This window comes from Heptranchias perlo, chromosome 22 (assembly GCF_035084215.1).
Source record: "Heptranchias perlo isolate sHepPer1 chromosome 22, sHepPer1.hap1, whole genome shotgun sequence".
NCBI lineage: Eukaryota > Metazoa > Chordata > Chondrichthyes > Hexanchiformes > Hexanchidae > Heptranchias > Heptranchias perlo.
The window spans coordinates 18,054,479-18,072,444 of NC_090346.1; the positions used below are offsets into that span (position 1 = coordinate 18,054,479).

Sequence of the window (17,966 nt, forward strand, 5' to 3'; positions counted from 1 at the left end):
TGAATTCCATTTGCCACAGTTTTGCCCATTCACCTAATCTATCAATATCGCTTTGTAATTTTATGTTTTCATCTACACTGCTTACAATGCCACCAATCTTTGTGTCATCGGCAAACTTAGATATGAGACTTTCTATGCCTTCATCTAAGTCGTTAATAAATATTGTGAATAATTGAGGCCCTAAGACAGATCCCTGCGGGACTCCACTAGTCACATCCTGCCAATGTGAGTACCTACCCATTATCCCTACTCTCAATCGCCTTTTGCTCAGCCAACTTCCTAGCCAAGTCCGTACTTTTCCCTTGATTCCATGGGCTTCTAACTTAGCTAACAGTCTCTTATGTAGGACCTTATCAAATGCCTTCTGGAAATCCATATAAATAACATCCATTGACATTCCCCTGTCCACTACTTTAGTCACCTCTTCAAAAAAATTTGATCAGGTTTGTCAGGCACGACCTACCTTTCACAAATCCATGCTGGTTCTCTCTGATTAACTGAAAATTCTCGAGGTGTTCAGTCATCCTATCCTTAATTATAGACTCCCAACATTTTCCCCACAACAGATGTTAGGCTAACTGGTCCCTGGTTTCCCTCTCTCTCCCTTCTTAAAAAGCGGAGTGACGTGTGCAATTTTCCAATCCAGAGGAACAGTTCCTGAATCTAGAGAACTTTGAAAGATTATAGTTAGAGCATCTGCAATGTGCTCACCTACTTCCTTTAAAACCCTGGGATGGAAACCATCTGGTCCTGGGGAGGGAAAGTCATTGATGAAGCAGCTGAAGATGGTTGGGCCTAGGACACTGCCCTGAGGAACTCCTGCAGCAATATCCTGGGGCTGAGATGATTGGCCTCCAACAACCACTACCATCTTCCTTTGTGCTAGGTATGACTCCAGCCACTGGAGAGTTTTCCCCCTGATTCCCATTGACTTCAATTTTACGAGGGCTCCTTGGTGCCACACTCGGTCAAATGCTACCTTGATGTCAAGGGCAGTCACTCTCACCTCGCCTCTGGAATTCAGCTCTTCTGTCCATGTTTGGACCAAGGCTGTAATGAGGCTATATACAGAGTGTTCCTGTTTCTTATGCCCTGGTGTTAGCTGATGGATTGAAACTGCACCTTCTGCTCTGTGGGATTGAGCTGGTTCTTAATCCCTGGGGACAATGGAGAACAGAATTCGTGGGTTCAATCCCCAGCCTCTGCTCATTTACCTGACCTCAGCCAGGGCAGCATTTGGAATGCTACAGTTGGTCTCAGCACCCTGCAGAGGGGAAGATCAGGAATGGGACTTTCTCCTGATCAGTACAAGTTAACCCTGCTGGAAGTGTGGACATTGGATAAGGACTGAATCAGTTATGCCCACTACCCACCATGGTTAAACAATCATGCTGGTCCTGTAGGCTCACACATGATGAATGGATATTTGGGCAAGGTACTGGAATGCTGTAGGTACCTTCAGGAGAGGAGGGATACAACTAGACAAAAAGAAATAACCAGATCTGTATCCAGCTTGACCTTCTCCTCCATTCGTTTCAGGTACTCCTGCACATGGCCCCTCAGTTTCTCTTCACTCCTGAAGACTGAATTTGAGAACTTCTATAGGATAGCAGTTAGCAGGTGAAAAGATTTAAACTCAACAGTTTCTCAGTCTCGCTGGGTTTTCACACAAAGTACCAAGTACAAGGCACAAAAGGAGCATTATGGAAGGAGAGATGGTCAGGATACTGCGACTTGTTCTGTTTAAGTTGCGCTCCCTCCTGTTAATATAGCCATCAGTATCACTGTGTAAATTGTTGCTCAGATTGACTGGGTGTAGGGCTGAATAATAAGTTGATATCTTGAATGTTCGCTTGATTCCTGAGCGTCAAGGAGAAAAATAATTTTTCCCGTTTTGAAAGTTTCTCCCATAGCTAGTCACCTTGCACAGGAGATTAAATCGGCTATTGGGAGAGACCATGACTGCTTGTGTGGTTCGAATGGCATTTTGTCATTTCACATGTATGTGGTATTTAATAGGATGAAGTTTACAAGATCAAAAAAAACTAGAAGTAGAAAGGGAAGGAAAAATGCACAGGAGGGTGTGCTGATTTCTGGCATTAACGCTGCAGCAGCTTGTTTAAGTATTTAATATGCGTACACCAAGCCAGAAATAGTGTTTCCCAATTTATTCACACCACTGAATAACATTAACTCGCTAAATATACAACTCAAGTACATCAAGCTTAAAATCAAGCAAGACCAAGCTTTTAAAATGTTGAATGCTTCAAAGACCAGCAGTCATCAAAATACACACAGACTCAGCAAATATCACTGGACAAGACCGAGGCCACTGGGCAGTAGAAATAAAAGCCTGAAAAATTTGGGGTTAAGTCCATGTTTACCCCAGAAGTGATACTTGCAAGAAGATTGGGGGGTTATAATTCAGTTTAGTGGAGGCTGTGACAGATGGTTTGCAAAGTTTGTAGAGTATAAATTAGCAGTGTCTCAAAGTCTAGACTAATAAGAATGAAATCAGAGATGAGATAAGATGTCCAAATCCAAGGAAATAGCGATGCACCTATGAGTGATTTAAAGATTTGCAGATGGCAATTCATAGTTAAAGGTTTACTGGATGCCCAGCTCTGGCTGGACAATTTACCAGAGCAAAATTATTTTATTTTACAAAGAGCTGTATTGACCTTGTCACTCCCTAACATTCGCAGCACTTTTGTTTGGGAATCAGGCTTCGAAGTGGACCAGGCTCAGCTGGAATGACAATCCATGCTCCAATAGTCTTGTAATTTATGCTCAGATATACAGTAAGGATTGGGCCAGGGATTGCTGGTATGGAGTGGTGATTGGGCCCAGGGATTGCTGGTATGGAGTGGCGATTGAGCCCAGGGATTGCTGGTATAGAGTGGCGATTGGGCCCAGGGATTGCTGGTATAGAGTGGCGATTGGGCCCAGGGATTGCTGGTATAGAGTGGCGATTGGGCCCAGGGATTGCTGGTATAGAGTGGCGATTGGGCCCAGGGATTGCTGGTATAGAGTGGCGATTGGGCCCAGGGATTGCTGGTATAGAGTGGCGATTGGGCCCAGGGATTGCTGGTATAGAGTGGCGATTGGGCCCAGGGATTGCTGGTATAGAGTGGCGATTGGGCCCAGGGATTGCTGGTATAGAGTGGCGATTGGGCCCAGGGATTGCTGGTATAGAGTGGCGATTGGGCCCAGGGATTGCTGGTATAGAGTGGCGATTGGGCCCAGGGATTGCTGGTATAGAGTGGCGATTGGGCCCAGGGATTGCTGGTATAGAGTGGCGATTGGGCCCAGGGATTGCTGGTATAGAGTGGCGATTGGGCCCAGGGATTGCTGGTATAGAGTGGCGATTGGGCCCAGGGATTGCTGGTATAGAGTGGCGATTGGGCCCAGGGATTGCTGGTATAGAGTGGCGATTGGGCCCAGGGATTGCTGGTATAGAGTGGCGATTGGGCCCAGGGATTGCTGGTATAGAGTGGCGATTGGGCCCAGGGATTGCTGGTATAGAGTGGCGATTGGGCCCAGGGATTGCTGGTATAGAGTGGCGATTGGGCCCAGGGATTGCTGGTATAGAGTGGCGATTGGGCCCAGGGATTGCTGGTATAGAGTGGCGATTGGGCCCAGGGATTGCTGGTATAGAGTGGCGATTGGGCCCAGGGATTGCTGGTATAGAGTGGCGATTGGGCCCAGGGATTGCTGGTATAGAGTGGCGATTGGGCCAGGGCCCAGGGATTGCCTGTGAACCGTATCACAGTGAAAGTCAGTGCTGTTGGGAGGGGAGGGGGAAAATCGGTGGGGCTGCAGTGTGAGATGCTTTTTTTGTACTTGAATGATTCCTTTCATATTTCATTCAGGGCTGAAACTAGACCAACCCACCATGATTCTGAACTTCTAGAAACACTCGTATCTGGAGAGAGAGACAGCTCACCTCATCTTCTCAAGGGCAATTAGGGATGGGCAATAAATGCTGGCCTTGCCAGCGACACCCAGATCCCATGAATGAATAAAAAAAAACACAAGCTTTTACATCCATGATTATCAGTTTACTGACTTACTCTGCAGTTGGTGTCTGAGAAATTTGCTGTGCACTGCACATTTACATAATCCTTTGAAGCTTGCTGTCTTCTGTTCTTTATTTCCTTCTCTCTTTTGTTCTGTCCAATATAAGGGGAGGGGGTGGGGAGAGAGGAAGTGAAACAGAAATGGGGCCTGTATTCTACTGCTTTGTCTTCAGTCCACTCGTAGAATCATAGAAATTTACGGCACAGAAGGAGGCCATTCAGCCCATCGAGTCTGTGCCGGCCAAAAAAGAGCTACCCAGCCTAATCTCACTTTCCAGCTCTTGGTCCATAGCCTTGTAGGTTACAGCACCTCAAGTATGCAGTTCTGGTCGTCATATTACAGGAAAGATGCGATTGCAGAACTGTTGGCTAATAAATGAAAGTAACCCGTATGCCTTCTTAACCACCTTATCTACCTTTCCTACCTTCAGGGATCTGTGGACATGTGCTCCAAGGTCCCTCTTCTTCTACACTTCTCAGTATCTTACCATTTATTGTGTATTCTCTTGCCTTGTTTGCCTTCCCCAAATGCATTACCTCACACTTCTCCAGATTGAATTCCATTTGCTACTTTTGTGCCCACCTGACCAGTCCATTGATATCTTCCTGCAGTCTACAGCTTTCTTCCTCACTATCAACCACACAGCCAATTTTTGTATTATCTGCAAACTTCTTAATCATGCCCTCTACATTTAAGCCTAAATCATTAATATATACCACAAAAAGCAAGGGACCTAGTGCTGAGCCTTGTGGAACCCCACTGGAAACAGCCTTCCAGTCACAAAAACACCCATCGACCATTACCGTTTGCTTCCTGCCACTGAGCCAATTTTGGATCCAACTTGCCACTTTCCCTTGGATCCCATGGGCTTCTACTTTTCTGACCAGTCTGCCATGTGTGACCTTGTTAAAAGCCTTGCTAAAATCCACGTAGACTATATCAAACGCACTACCCTCATCGACCCTCCTTATTACCACCTCAAAAAATTCAACCAAGTTAGTCAGACATGACCTTCCCTTAAAAAATCCAGACTGACTGTCCTTGATTAATCCATGCCTGTCCCTCAGAATGTTTTCCGAATAATTTGCCTATCACCAAGGTTAGGCTGACTGGCCTGTAATTACTCGGTCTATCCCTTTCTTCCTTTTTAAATAACAGTACAATGTTAGCAGTCCACTAATCCTCCGGCACCACACCTGTAGCCAGAGAGGTTTGGAAAATGATGGTTCTGAACCTCCACTATTTCCTCCCTTGCTTCTCTTAACAGCCTGGGATACATTTCATCCAGACCTGTGATTTATCTACTTTCATAGATGCTAAACACTTAATATTTCTCCCCTCACTGTTTATCCCACTCAATATTTCACACTCCTCCTCCATAACTACAATCTCTGCACCATCCCTCTCTTTTATGAAGACAGAGGCAAAGTATTCATTAAGAACCATACCCACGTCTTCCGCCTCCACACACAGGTTACCTTTTTGGTCTCTAATTGGCCCTACTCTTGGTTATCCTCTTGCTCTTTATGTATTTATAAAACATCTTTGGGTTTTCCTTGAATTTACTTGCCAATACTTTTACATGCCCTCTCTTTGCTTTCCTAATTTCCTTTTTAATCTCACCCCTGCACTTTCTATAACCCTCTAGGCTTCTGTAGTTTTGAATTCTCGATATCTGACATAAGCTTTCCTTTTTTGCCTTATCCTACCCTGTACTCGCACCAGTAATTCTGCTATCCTAAACAAACAGCGATCCTTGGCTCCCTGTATTGTGAGCTGCAATTCTGTTATAGTGAGGCAGTGAGCAGGGGCCTCATGTCGCCCACAGACAGGAGGGAAAGTCAGCCAGGCACCTCTTGCACACACCTCCCTGCAGCTTCGTACACAGCACCATTTGTGGAGGTATGGGAAGGATGTTACTTCTGGCACTCTGGGCCAGGAATGGAGTGTGGCACCAGGAGAAGTTGAAGGGGATGAGTAGTCTAGCAGCCACGTTATCTTCCTGAAAATAATTGAAAAAAACGTGGGCAGCTTAAGTTACTGTTGTCCAGTCAGTCTGACTTTCATTAAGAACATAAGAAATAGGAGCAGGAGTAGGCCAATCGGCCCCTCGAGCCTGCTCCGCCATTCAATAAGATCATGGCTGATCTGATCCTAACCTCAAATCTAAATTCATGTCCAATTTCCTGCCTGCTCCCTGTAACCCCTAATTCCCTTTACTTCTAGGAAACTGTCTATTTCTGTTTTAAATTTATTTAATGATGTAGCTTCCACAGCTTCCTGGGGCAGCAAATTCCACAGACCTACTACCCTCTGAGTGAAGAAGTTTCTCCTCATCTCAGTTTTGAAAGAGCAGCCCCTTATTCTAAGATTATGCCCCCTAGTTCTAGTTTCACCCATCCTTGGGAACATACTTACCGCATCCACCCGATCAAGCCCCTTCACAATCTCATATGTTTCAATAAGATCGCCTCTCATTCTTCTGAACTCCAATGAGTAGAGTCCCAATCTACTCAACCTCTCCTCATATGTCCACCCCCTCATCCCCGGGATTAACCGAGTGAACCTTCTTTGTACTGCCTCGAGAGCAAGTATGTCTTTTCTTAAGTATGGACACCAAAACTGTATGCAGTATTCCAGGTGCGGTCTCACCAATACCTTATATAACTGCAGCAATACCTCCCTGTTTTTATATTCTATCCCCCTAGCAATAAAAGCCAACATTCCGTTGGCCTTCTTGATCACCTGCTGCACCTGCATACTAACTTTTTGATTTTCTTGCACTAGGACCCCCAGATCCCTTTGTACTGCAGTACTTTCCAGTTTCTCGCCATTAAGATAATAACTTGTTCTCTGATTTTTCCTGCCAAAGTGCATAACCTCACATTTTGCAATATTGTATTGCATTTGCCAAATCTCCGCCCACTCACCCAGCCTGTCTATATCCCCTTGTAGGTTTTTTATGTCCTCCTCACTCTACTTTCCCTCCCATCTTTGTATCATCTGCAAACTTTGATATGTTACAGTCGGTCTCCTCCTCCAAATCGTTAATATAGATTGTAAAGAGTTGGGGACCCAGCACCGACCCCTGCGGAACACCACTGGCTACTGGTTGCCAGTCCGAGAATGAACCATTTATCCCAACTCTCTGCTTCCTGTTAGATAACCAATCCTCCACCCATGCCAGAATATTACCCCCAATCCAGTGATTCTTTATCTTGAGCAATAATCTTTTATGTGGCACCTTGTCGAATGCCTTCTGGAAGTCCAAATACACTACGTCCACTGGTTCCCCTTTATCCACCCTGTACATTATGTCCTCAAAGAACTCAAGCAAATTTGTCAGACATGACTTCCCCTTCATAAAACCATGCTGACTTTGTCCTATTAAATTATGTTTATCCAAATGTTCCGCTACTGTCTCCTTAATAATAGACTCCAAAATTTTACCCACCACAGATGTTAGGCTAACTGGTCTATAATTTCCAGCCTTCTGCCTCCTACCCTTTTTAAATAAGGGTGTTACATTAGCAGTTTTCCAATCTGCCGGGACCTTTGCCAAGTCCAGAGAATTTTGGAAAATTATTACCAAAGCATCCACAATCCCTACTGCAACTTCCCTCAAGACCCTAGGATGTAAGCCATCAGGTCCAGGGGATTTATCCGCCTTGAGTCCCATTAATTTACTGAGTACCAATTCCTTAGTGATTTTAATCGTATTTAGCTCCTCCCCCCCCTAGAGTCCCCTGTTTGTCCAGTGTTGGGATATTCTTCGTGTCCTCTACCGTAAAGACTGAAACAAAATATTTGTTCAGCATTTTTGCCATCTCCATGTTTCCCACCATTAATTTCCCGGTCTCATCCTCTAAGGGACCTACGTTTGCCTTAGCCACCCTTTTTCTTTTTATATAACTATAGAAACTCTTGCTATCTGTTTTTATATTTTTTGCTAATTTATTTTCATAATCTATCTTCCCTTTCTTAATCAATCCTTTCGTTACTTTTTGCTGTCTTTTGAAGACTTCCCAATCTTCTATTCTCCCACTAAGTTTGGCTACCTTATATGTCCTTGTTTTTAGTCGGATACTATCCTTAATTTCTTTACTTAGCCATGGATGGCAGTCATTTCTTTTACACCCTTTTTTCCTCAGTGGAATATATTTTTTTTGAAAGTTGTAAAATAACTCCTTAAATGAACACCACTGCTCATGTACCGTCTTACCCTTTAATCTATTTTCCCAGTCCACTTTAATCAATTCTGCTCTCATACCATCATAGTCTCCTTTATTCAAGCTCAGTACGCTTGTTTGAGAACCAACCTTCTCACCCTCTAATTGGATATGGAATGTAACCATGTAATGGTCACTCATTCCAAGGGGATCCTTAACTAGGACATTATTAATTAATCCTGACTCATTACACAGGACCAGGTCCAAGGTTGCTTGCCCCCTTGTAGGATCAGTTACATACTGCTCAAGAAATCCATCCCTAATACACTCAATAAACTCTTCCTCAAGGCTGCCCTGCCCAATTTGATTTGTCCAGTTAATATGATAGTTAAAATCCCCCATAATTATAGCTGTTCCCTTATTACATGCCCCAACTATTTCCTGATTAATACTTCTTCCAGCAGAGTTGCAACTATTAGGAGGCCTATATACTACGCCCACTAGTGTTTTTTTCCCCTTATTACTCCTTATCTCTACCCAAACTGTTTCATTGTCCTGATCCTTTGTCCCAATATCTTTTCTCTGTATTACAGTGATTCCTTCCTTTATTAACATAGCCACCCCACCTCCCCTTCTTTCCTGCCTGTCCTTCCTGATTGTTAAATACCCTGGCATATTTAATTCCCAGTCGTTGTCACCCTGCAGCCATGTTTCTGTAATGGCCACAAGATCATACCCATACGTAGTTATTTGTGCCGTTAACTCGTCCATTTTGTTACGAATGCTATGTGCATTCAGATAAAGAACTTTCAAATATGTTTTGTGACACTTAGTTCCTGCTTTTTCCTTTTTTAACACTTTACCTTTTACTCCATACCTTCTGTCCCTTCCTGACACGCTTTCCTCTGTTTCCCTGCTCAGGTTCCCAACCCCCTGCCACAGCTTTGATGCTGGGTTAATCGCCTTACGCCTTCTAGTTTTTATTTTATCTGTCGTGCCTAAAGTACACTTTCTTTCCGCTGCTGTACGCTTTTCCCTTTCACTTGTTCTTGAACAACTGTTTGTATTGTAGATTTCCCCTGGGTCTTCCCCTCTCTTGCTGTTCTCAACTTTATTCTCTTCTGACTCCCCGCTCAGGTTCCCATCCCCCTGCCACTCTAGTTTAAACCTTCCCCAACAGCACTAGCAAACACCTCCGCGAGGACATTGGTCCTGGTCCTGCTTGGGTGTAACCCGTCACGCTTGTACAGGTCCCACCTTCCCCAGAACCGGTCCCAATGTCCCAGGAATCTAAATCCCTCCCTCCTACACCATCCCTGCAGCCACGCATTCATCCTGTCTATTCTCCTGTTCCTATACTCACTAGCACGTGGCACCAGTAGTAATCCTGAGATCACTACCTTTGAAGTCCTGCTTTTTAATTTATCTCCTAACTCCTTAAATTCACCTTGCAGGACCTCATCCCTTTTTTTACCTTTGTCGTTGGTACCAATATGGACCACGACTACTGGCTGTTCACCCTCCCCCTCCAGAATGCCCTGCAGCCACTCCGTGACATCCTTGACCCTAGCACCAGGGAGGCAACATATCATCCTGGATCCATTAGTGCTAAACAGTTTGAACTCAATAAGAACACAACAGTGGAGGGAATCTTAACAGCCTGGGATACATTGAATATGCAAGGGGCAATTCTAGTAGAATCCATGTACCATTTGTGATATGGACCTTTGTACAGTCTTAACCTTATCACCCAAAGGAAGTGAAAAGCCACATGTAAAACATTTAAGGAAAGGAAAATTAAATTTCTCTGAACCTTACAGACAATCATGCAAAAATTCGAGGATATCAATCATTGTAATTTATATTGCTCATTCTGGACAGGTAACATGCCATGGATGGCAATTCAATGTTTACAGTAGGCTGGAATACAGACCCCCCCCCCCCCCATGCTTAAATTAAGCACAGCTGGATACATTTGTACGTAATTGCCATTTGCACACAGATATAAACAATGTGAGATTGGGAGAAAATATACTCGGAAAGGATAGGGTAAGCCGAAACTTACCAATGCTCACTCTCTCCATTAGATAGTTCAACCCCACACGCAACCCTTGCCAATTGCTGGTAATGTTCATTTCTGGGTGAGCTTAATAAAAAAAAAGTGGGGGGAGGGAAATCTGTGACAAAATTCAGGAATTACTCAAATTCTTTCACGACTACGTAAAGAAATTGCATAAGCTCTAAAAGTCATCACTAGACTCAAACTACTCCCCCAGATCACAAAATCCTTAGGAATTTAAGGCTGCAGTGGGCCAGAAAAGGCCGTGTCAATCCGTCGGGATAGTCCCAAAGGTTGGGGTGAAAATTCATCTTGAATTCATTATGTAAGCATATTTCATACTGGTGCAGGACATGTTCTCTCCACCAGTTTGTTTTGTTTTCTTCAGTGCACACTTGCCTGGTTTTACTCCAACTCAAGTCCCAAATTTTTCTCACTTGGCCCACTCTGGCCAGTATCAACTGTCATGGGTTACTCTTTGAATCTCCTTCACCATTTTTAAAGGATTTCTCACGACATAATCTCACAACATGCTCAATCCTTATTTCACAGTAGGTGCTTCTCCTTAAGACTGTTGATTTCAGTAACACATAATTTTTCACGCAGTCCTCCCAAGCTGTAGTTAATTCAGCTCCCAGCCTTGGTCACATTTATTCCAACGATCTGTTCCTCAACGAGGCAAATGGTCTTTTCCAAAGTCTGTCAATGGTTTGAAATTTGCCTGTAGTGACTCATCCTTGGTGCCCTATGGAAAGTGCTTCCCTGTTTTCAGTGCCACCTCCTGACAGTGCTTTGGGGATCATATAGGGCATATAAGCGCTTTGGGGTGTTTTACTATGTTAATGGCACTATATAAATGCAAGTTGTTATTAGAAATATCTAAAACAAACTTATGTCCACCAATTCATGCCACAGTGTATCAGCACACTCGCATACTTTGCCAGCTGGCTGCCCAATGTTGACTCGAGCTTAAATAGTCCATAACTCCAAGAAGATTGCGATTACATCCTGGATAAGAATCTATACTATCCCTGTGGTCAAGCCCCATTGAATTTGAGATGGATCCACTCTGGAGGGGGGGGGGGGGAGAGAAATCTTGCTCTCAACTTTGAAGAAAACAGGCCCCTTGTTTTGTTTCATCCTTGTCCTAATAATGTCAGTGGTGAAGGAATAACAGAAACAAAACACCAGTACTGTAGAGCAGTTTGCTCCATCAGCACCTGAAGAGAAGACAGGTTAACATTCTGGGTGGAGACCTTCCACCAGACCATCTCCCCACCTGAAACACCAACCTGTCGCTTCTTTCTTCAAATACTTACAAGCTGCTGTGTGCTTCCAGCATTTGTACTCTCTTCATAAAGAAGAAAGCACAAGAAAATATTGATGATGTGGAGATGCTGGTGATGGACTGGGGTGGACAAATGTAAGGAATCTTACAACACCAGGTTATAGTCCAACAGTTTTATTTGAAAATCACAAGCTTTCGGAGCTTTCCTCCTTCGTCGGGTGTGTGAAGGTTTCCATCAAAGCACCACATATATAGTCACAGAACAATGCCTGGTGATTACAGATAATCTTTCCAACTGCCTGTTATCACACCTCTGCATGGATGGTGTTCAGACAGGGGAACATTACACCCAAGACCACTGAATACGCAAGCGGTCAGATTATAAAGACAGAGAGAGAGAGAGAGACAAAGAATGGCCAGTTGTATTAAAAACAGATAACTTATTTTTCTCCCCCTGGTGGGGTTACATGTAGCGTGACATGAACCCAAGATCCCGGTTGAGGCCGTCCTCATGGGTGTGGAACTTGGCTATCAATTTCTGCTCGACGATTTTGCGTTGTCGTGTGTCTCGAAGGCCGCCTTGGAGAACGCTTACCCAAAGATCGGAGGCTGAATGTCCTTGACTGCTGAAGTGTTCCCCGACTGGGAGGGAACCCTCCTGTCTGGCAATTGTTGTGCGGTGTCCGTTCATCCGTTGTCGCAGTGTCTGCATGGTCTCGCCAATGTACCATGCTCCGGGGCATCCTTTCCTGCAACGTATGAGGTAGACAACGTTGGCCGAGTCACAGGAGCATGAACCATGTACCTGGTGGGTGGTGTCCTCTCGTGTGATGGTGGTAGCTGTGTCGATGATCTGGCATGTCTTGCAGAGGTTGCCGTGGCAGGGTTGTGCGGTGTCGTGGACGCTGTTCTCCTGAAAACTGGGTAACTTGCTGCGAACGATGGGCTGTTTGAGATTGGGTGGCTGTTTGAAGGCGAGTAGTGGAGGCGTGGGGATGGCCTTAGCGAGGTGTTCGTCGTCATCGATGACATGTTGAAGGCTGCGGAGAACATGGTGTAGTTTCTCCGCTCCGGGGAAGTACTGGACGACGAAGGGTACTCTGTTTGTTGTGTCCCGTGTTTGTCTTCTGAGGAGGTCTATGCGATTTTTCGCTGTGGCCCGTCGGAACTGTCGATCGACGAGTCGAGCGTCATATCCCGTTCTTACGAGGGCGTCTTTCAGAGTCTGTAGGTGTCCATCGCGTTCCTCCTCGTTTGAGCAGATCCTGTGTATTCGCAGGGCCTGTCCAAAAGGGATGGCCTCTTTGACATGGTTAGGGTGGAAGCTGGAAAAGTGGATCATCGTGAGGTTGTTCGTTGGCCAGCGGTAGAGTGAGGTGCTGAGGTGCCCGTCTTTGATGGAGATTCGTGTGTCCAAGAAAGAAACCGATTCTGAGGAGTAGTCCATGGTGAGTTTGATGGTGGGATGAACTTGTTGATGTTATCGTGTAGTCTCTTCAGTGATTCTTCGCCGTGGGTCCATAGAAAGAAAATGTCGGCGATGTATCTGGTGTATAGCGTTGGTTGGTGGTCCTGTGCAGTGAAGAAGTCGTGCTCGAACTTGTGCATGAAAATGTTGGCGTATTGGGGTGCGAATTTGGTCCCCATGGCTGTTCCGTGTGTTTGGGTAAAGAACTGGTTATCGAAGGTGAAGACATTGTGATCCAGGATGAAGCGGATGAGTTGTAGGATGGCGTCTGGAGATTGGCTGTTGGTGTTGAGTACTGAGGCTGTTGCAGCAATGCCGTCATTGTGGGGGATGCTGGTGTAGAGTGCCGAGACGTCCATCGTGGTGAGAAGTGTTCCTGATTCAACTGGTCCGTGGGTGCTGAGTTTTTGTAGGAAGTCTGTAGTGTCGCGACAGAAGGTGGGGGTTCACTGTACGATGGGTTTCAGGATGCCCTCGACGTATCCAGAGAGGTTCTCACACAGGGTTCCGTTGCCTGATACGATGGGACATCTGGGTGTGTTGGCTTTGTGTATCTTTGGGAGGCAGTAGAAGTCTCCCACGCGGGGAGTACGTGGGATGAGAGCGCGTAGGATGCTTTGAAGGTCTGGATCGAAGGTCTTGATCAGTTTGTTGAGCTGGTGGGTGTGTTCTTTGGTCGGATCTGCGGGTAACCGTCTGTAGTGTTCCTGGTTGTCCAGTTGTCTGTATGCTTCTTTGCAATAGTCCGTTCTGTTCTGTATGACGATGGCTCCTCCTTTGTCCGCTGGTTTGATGACGATGTTGCAGTTAGTCTTGAGAGCGTCGATGGCGTTGCATTGTGCTTGGGTGACATTCTGGACTGTCTTGTGAGTGCAGCTGATGAATCTGGCGTTGACGCATCTCCTGACAGCTTGAGTATACATGTCAAGCTTAGGGCAGCAACCCTCCGGAGGAGTCCAGTTTGACTGTTTCTTCGGTTGCTGTACTGCGGATGGTACATTGGCGAGACCATGCAGACACTGCGACAACGGTTGAACGGACACTGCACAACAATCGCCAGACAGGAGGGTTCCCTCCCAGGCGGGGAACACTTCAGCAGTCAAGGACATTCAGCCTCCGATCTTCGGGTAAGCGTTCTCCAAGGCTGCCTTCGAGGCACACGACAACACAAAATCGTCGAGCAGAAATTGATAGCCAAGTTCCACACCCATGAGGACGGCCTCAACCGGGATCTTAGGTTCATGTCACGCTACATGTAACCCCACCAGGGGGAGAAAAATAAGTTATCTGTTTTTAATACAACTGGCCATTCTTTGTCTCTCTCTCTCTCTCTCTCTGTCTTTATAATCTGACCGCTTGCGTATTCAGTGGTCTTGGGTGTAATGTTCCCCTGTCTGAACACCATCCATGCAGAGGTGTGATAACAGGCAGTTGGAAAGATTATCTGTAATCACCAGGCATTGTTCTGTGACTATATATGTGGTGCTTTGATGGAAACCTTCACACACCTGACGAAGGAGGAAAGCTCCGAAAGCTTGTGATTTTCAAATAAAACTGTTGGACTATAACCTGGTGTTGTAAGATTCCTTACAAGAAAATATTGACATCTACAGTGGAAATCTACTCTTTTCGTAATGGGGTTAGATCTTTGCTGTGTGGTCCGTGTTAAGACTCCGCTGTTTTTAGTTCACCTTGCACCTTAGTGAACTCCAACATCCTTGAATCTGCAGCATTGTTGATTTTTGGTTAATGTTGAACTCAATAAAAAGGTTGGTTCATGAACTGTGCTTGAGTCCAGATCTTCAGGGGAAAGTAACTTGGCGATTGTCTCTGCATTTTTGTGTTGTCAGAACCTGTTTAGTCATCAACACCCATCTGGCATTGCCCAGCTGTTTACAGTTTCACTGTATTTGTAAAGCTGTTCTCGGTCATTAGGAAAGGGATGGGTTGCGTGTTGGTCCAATGTCATGCATGACAAATGACATACATTGGGAGGAAAAACTGGTAATAAGCACAAGAAAGTATTGACATCTCCAGTGCTCTAGAACATTCCCTTTTTTGTAAACTCTTACAGTGGCCAAGTATGTAAACTAACACTCATCACAGCGGCACTCTGTGACCCACAGTTAGGATTATAGGATTCCAGATGTTCTATTTAATACAAAGCTACTTAAAGTATTTGCAGGCAGGTGGATAATAAGCGTGGGCAGGATTTGAGAGGAGACATGTGATGTGACCTGGATGATCTGTTTGTGCAGGGCTGCTGAATAAGAGCAGAAGGTGTTATGTTGGTTTTTTTGTTTTTCACCCTCTTCAGTTACTGATCTTTGGCAGAGAGTTGCAACAGCTGGATATACTCAGTGAGCAGGCAAGGCATGTCTAGGCATGTGCTGGTTGAAAACAAGACATTTGTACCATTTATTCTTTACAGTTGTAAGACCTATGCTGAATTTGTTTGGGCAGTACAGCTAACGTAGTCTCGTGGATTCACATTACAGTCAGGCCTGTCTGTTTTTTAAATCAAGTAGTTAACTGGCATCAGACAGACCAGAAGGCAGGCCAGTTGCGGCGGGGGGGGGGGGGGGGGGGGGAGGGTTACCAGGCCGGGCCGGGAGTGGGCAAGCGAGGCCGTTTTATGTAGTTTCGATAAGATTAGTATATTGGAAATTTTGCCTCAGGGTGACTCCCTTGGTAAAGATCACCTGTACATACAGACCAGAATGTCCCAGGTTCAGTTCCCAACTGTGCTATTAACTGATCTCAGCTGGGGTGACAGGTGCTGTAATTGGCCTCAGTGCCCCTCAGATAGGGAGGAGGAAATAACCCAATGATCCTGCTCCTGATTGCAGCCCAGTGACCATGTGTTGCATGTACTTTGGGTGGAACGGGCTACGATGCCTCCTGTGAAGGAATAGCCTGCCCACATGGTCTCCCAAGGCCTACATGAGTATTGGCACTTGGATTGGGTACTGGAGGAGGTGTAAACCAGAATGAGCCTGCTGCATTCAAAATCCATTCATTTTAGATAATGAAATGTGTCCTGACCGGGTCACAGCTATTCCGTTCCGACTCAGACTTGACCATTCTGTGGGGGGTGAGAATGATGAACCTCCGTTATCAGTTTGTCTCAGGTTAGTGTTCTCAATGTGCTACACTGAACCTAACTCCTTTTTGGTTCCCGGGATGCGGGTGACGTTGGCATATGGCTGCATTTCTTGCTAACCACCTAACCATCATTGCCAACTTGTGCACATCAAGCCCCATCCATCATATTGCAAGTATTGTCTCCACGAGTGCCTCCGTGTTGTATGCAGTTGCCTGTTTGTGTTTTTGAAGCTGAGTAGGTGGGGCCAAGGCCAAGTCTTGGTGTCGTGGGTGTAAAAACAAACGGATGCTGATTATTATTTTTGGGGTAAAGCTATTTACAGCGGCCTTCATTCCTGGTCCCAGAAGTACTCGCATCTTCCCTTGGGACCTTGTTACAAAAGCATTCCGTGTACTTTGTTTTTCCTTCTTTTTTGAGAGGGAAGCGGCAATTAAACAACTGGTTTTAAAAAATCTGAAGTTGGATTAATTTAATAGCTTGCTTTTTGTAGAGCAGAGCTTCTATTGAGATACTCCAGTGTAGGCATAAGAAACAGGAGCAGGAGTAGGCCATATGGACCCTCGAGCCTGCTCCGTCGTTCTATCAGATCATAGCTGATCTTCAACCTCAACTCCACTTTCCCGCCCGATCCGCATATCCCTCAATTCCCCTAGACCCCAAAATTCTATCTATCTCAGCCTTGAATATGCTCAATGACTCAGCATCCACAGCCCTCTGGTGTAGAGAATTCCAAAGATTCACAACCCTCTGAGTAAAGAAATGCCTCCTCATCTCAATCTTAAATAGCCGATCCCTTATCCTGCGACTATGCCCTCTAGTTCTAGACTCTCCAGCCAGGGGAAACAACTACTCAGCCTCTAGCCTGTCAAACCCCCTCATAATCATATACGTTTCAATGAGATCACCTCTCATTCTTCTGAACTCCAGAGAGATAGGCCCATTCTACTCACCCTCTCCTCATAGGACTACCCTCTCATCCCAGGAATTAATCTAGTAAACCTTCGTTGCACTGCCTCTAAGGCAAGTATATCCTTCCTTAGACAAGGAGACCAGTTCTCCAGGTGAGGTCTCACCAATGCCCTGTACAACTGTAGTAAGACTTCCTTATTCTTGTACTCCAACTCCCATGCAATAAAGGCCAACATTACTATTTGCCTTCCTAATTGCTTGCTGTTCCTGCATATTAACTTTTTGTGTTTCTTGTATCTGGACACCAACATTTAATAGTTTCTCACCATTTAAAAAACATTCTGTTTTTCTATTCTTCCTACCAAAGTGAATAACCTCACATTTCCCCACATTATATTCCATCTGCCACCTTCTTGCCCACTCACTTAACCTGTCTATATCCCTTTGTAGATTCTTTGAGTCCTCCTCACAGCTTACTTCCCCACCTAGCTTTGTATCATCAGCAAACTTGGATACATTACACTCGGTCCCTTCATCCAAGTCATTAATATAGATTGTAAATAGCTGAGGCCCAAGCACCGATACTTGCAGTACCCCACTAGTCACAGCCTGCCAACCTGAAAATGACCCGTTTATCCCTACTCTCTGTTTTCTGTCCGTTAACCAATCTTCTTTCCATGCTAATATGTTACCCCAATGCCATGAGCCCTTATCTTGCCTAACTACCTTTTATGTGGCACCTTATCAAATGCCTTTTTTGAAAATCCAAATATACTCCATCCACTGGTTCCCCTTTATCTACGCTGCTAGTTACATCCTCAAAAAACTCTAATAAATTTGTCAAACACGATTTCCCTTTCTTAAAACCATGTTGATTCTGCCTATTC

At 45.1% G+C, this 17,966-nt stretch overlaps 1 protein-coding gene across 2 annotated transcripts in view; it reads left to right on the top strand.

The window, feature by feature from the left end:
• Positions 1–17,966, top strand: part of kctd5a (potassium channel tetramerization domain containing 5a) — a 74,039-nt gene that overhangs the window by 47,692 nt on the left and 8,381 nt on the right. The window lies entirely within an intron of this gene.